Source organism: Lactuca saligna, chromosome 8, assembly GCF_052625555.1.
Source record: "Lactuca saligna cultivar CGN05327 chromosome 8, ASM5262555v1, whole genome shotgun sequence".
NCBI lineage: Eukaryota > Viridiplantae > Streptophyta > Magnoliopsida > Asterales > Asteraceae > Lactuca > Lactuca saligna.
In genome coordinates, this window is record NC_136424.1 from 286,535,581 (window position 1) to 286,538,823 (window position 3,243).

The window sequence follows — 3,243 nt, forward strand, 5'->3', positions numbered from 1 at the left end:
TGGAAGGTGCCTAGGCCGTAAACACATATTATGAGGGTTTTTAAGCCATTTAACCCTTCCAAAACACAAACAAGACTTAGATATGATTTTTAGAATTTTGGAATTGGACTTAGAACACTTCAAACATAAATTTTGAGAGGTTTATATGAGTTTATGGCCAAGGCATGAGCTTGGGCTGTAAACTCCTCAAAAAGGGGTATAAATTCAATTCTAAGGTGTTAGAAAGCCATCCAACACCACCAAAAGCCTTGGAATAAATCATAGAACCAACCAAAAATAGTTTAAGGGCTTTAAACACATCAAAATCCCACATTTGAGAGTTTACGGCCATAGATCATGCCCCATGGCCGTAAACTCCTAAATGGATGTCATATAATGCCCAAAATTGATTTCTAGGCTTGTTAGAATTTTTAGAATCACATGTGATTAATTTTGGGACCTTAACAACACTTATTCTATAAGATATGTGAGTTTACGGCCATAGAACCCATGCCTAGGCCGTAAACTCCTTTAAGTGTTGCATTTGATGATTTTAATTCAATCCAAGCCTTAGTTAAAATTATTCCAAGCATTTCCAAGTGTCCATACCCATTTGTTAGCCATTAAACACCATAAACCACCCCTCTATGAGTTTACGGCCGTAAACTCATGGGGAATGGGTGTTTAGGCCGTAAACTCAATTAGGAAGTTTACTCTTGGGGAGTAAACTCAAATCCCAAGTCCCACGCTTCAATTCCCGTCCGTAGATGTCACCCGGGTCACTCCAAACACCCATTTTGAGGTGTTTTCGTTCGTTGGAGTGTAGCTTCATATCTAATTAGAGTTTGTAAATCTAATTAGATATATTGTATGCCATTTCATTTTACATAGGAACCTCGCGTATTATCAGGCCTCGATTCGACGTTTAGCATCCGAAATCGACACATTTCCGCGTCCGGTGAGTTCATACCCCTATCCTTTTTCAATGGTTTTCCAATGTTTTCAGGGGGGGGATACAAGCAAAAGTACAAGAATATCTTGTACTCAATCACATGATTTTAGTTAAATGGTTTCATAATTGTACACTTTAAGAATTGAAAACCTTTTAAACAAACTGTTTTAACTTGCAGAGTTGTTTGTTTTTAACCCGATTTTCAATTCTTATTATACACTGTTATATTGTGTACTTTGAATTTGATTGTTCACATTCAAACTGATAGAATACATAAACCATTGTAATGTCTGTAATAAAACACTAAGGTTCGAGTGTAAAAGACAGACTCCATTAGAAAACATAAAACATCTATATGTCCTTAACAATACACCTAGGCTCGAGTGTGATAGATAAATACCATCATAACCTACAAATCACTGTAATGTCCTTAATAATACACCTAGGATCGTGTGTAAAGGACCATAATCATTAAATAACACCTAGGTTCGAGTGTAATGTCCTTAATAATACACCTAGGGTCGAGTGTAAAAAGGACAGCCATCATTAAATAACACCTAGGCTCGAGTGTAATGTCCTTAATAAAATACCTAGGCTCGAGTGTAAAGGACAGGTACGTAGAATATATTCAGTCGTAAATACTACTTTCCTAGTCGAAAAGTAAAGAGTAATCTTAATGATTGGAGACACGTCCTTGTAACACTTCCATGGCACGAGATAGTGGAGGACTAACCCTGTAACCAGAATCTCCATTCGTAGGAGAGCGTGGCTTGAGTGTATAGATCTATACGGGGCTGACAATCCCACACCTAGCTGCTAGCTACAGCCGAACCGAATGGTTCAAGGGTGACAAAAGTCATAAAAAGGATATTGACCATGGTCCGAGTCATATCCAGTCTAAGTATGGTTAAGGACTCGCAATCTAGACTATTAACGTTTCAAACTCATTTACTAGCTTTATGTACGTAGTAAAGCTAATGTACATATAGGGGTGACAGATACACACACACACACATAGTCAGGGAAACATGGGGTTTTCCTGGGGAGAACACTGAACATAACCATAACCAGTAAAGACACACACACACACACAGTCAGGGAAACATGGGGTTTTCCTGGGGAGAACACTGAACATAACCATAACCAGTAAAGACACACACACACAGTCAGGGAAACATGGGGTTTTCCTGGGGAGAACACTGAACATAAACGAAACCGGTAAAGATATACACACAGTCAGGGAAACATGGGGTTTTCCTGGGAAGGACACCGAACATAGTCAGAAACTAGTAACAGTTCACACACACACAGTCAGGAGAACATGGGATTCTTCCTGAGTAATAGTAGTACAAAATTAGAGAAGTGTAATAAGTTAAACAATTGAATTACATTTCACAAGAACAATCATGTTTTAATTAAACATTTTTTACTTTACTTTCGGATTTGGAAACTAACTTTACATAAGAAAATATGGGATTTTCTTGTATAACCATTTTTCAGGAAACCAAAGGAACTCATACATTTTCAGAAAAACTAACCGCTTATGAACTCACCAGCTTTATGGTGATTTTCAAACCGCTTGTATTCTCAGGTCCATGTTAGACAGGTACCCGAAGATCTTTTTGTGTGAAGATGGAGTTCTCAGAAGACTCATTTTGTATTGTTCATATATACTATGTATCACTTGTATAACTTATGCTTTTGAAACAAATGTAAAACTTTCATATATGTAATGTATTGGTTGATTTACTTTACTTACTATGTACATTGGATTTGATACTCTACGTGGAGTCAAACCCGGAAACGTTTCCGCCTTCGGTTTTCGGGGTGTGATAGGTTTGTATCCTATGTGATGGATACACGGGAGGCCTTTAGGAGGCCAAGTTTGCTTGATGATGTCCCGATAGTGCAAGAGTTCTCTAACATATTTCTCGAGGAGTTGTCGAGTGTGACTCCTGAGAGGCAGGTGGAGTTTCGCATCGATTTGATTCTTAGGGTTGCGCCTATCGCTAAGGCGCCTTATCGTCTAGCACCATCGGAGATGCATGAGTTATCCTCACAGCTGCAGGAGCTGTTGGGGAAGGAGTTTATTCGTCCGAGCAGCTCACCTCGGGGAGCGCCGATCATTTTCGTTAAGAAGAAGGATGGTTCATACCGGATGTGTATTGATTACCGGGAGTTGAACAAGTTAACGGTTAAGAACCTTTATCCGTTGCCGATGATTGATGGCTTATTTGATCAGCTGCAGGGGGCATCTTGGTTCTCCAAGAATGATCTGAGGTCTGGATATCATCAGATGAGGGTGCGTGATG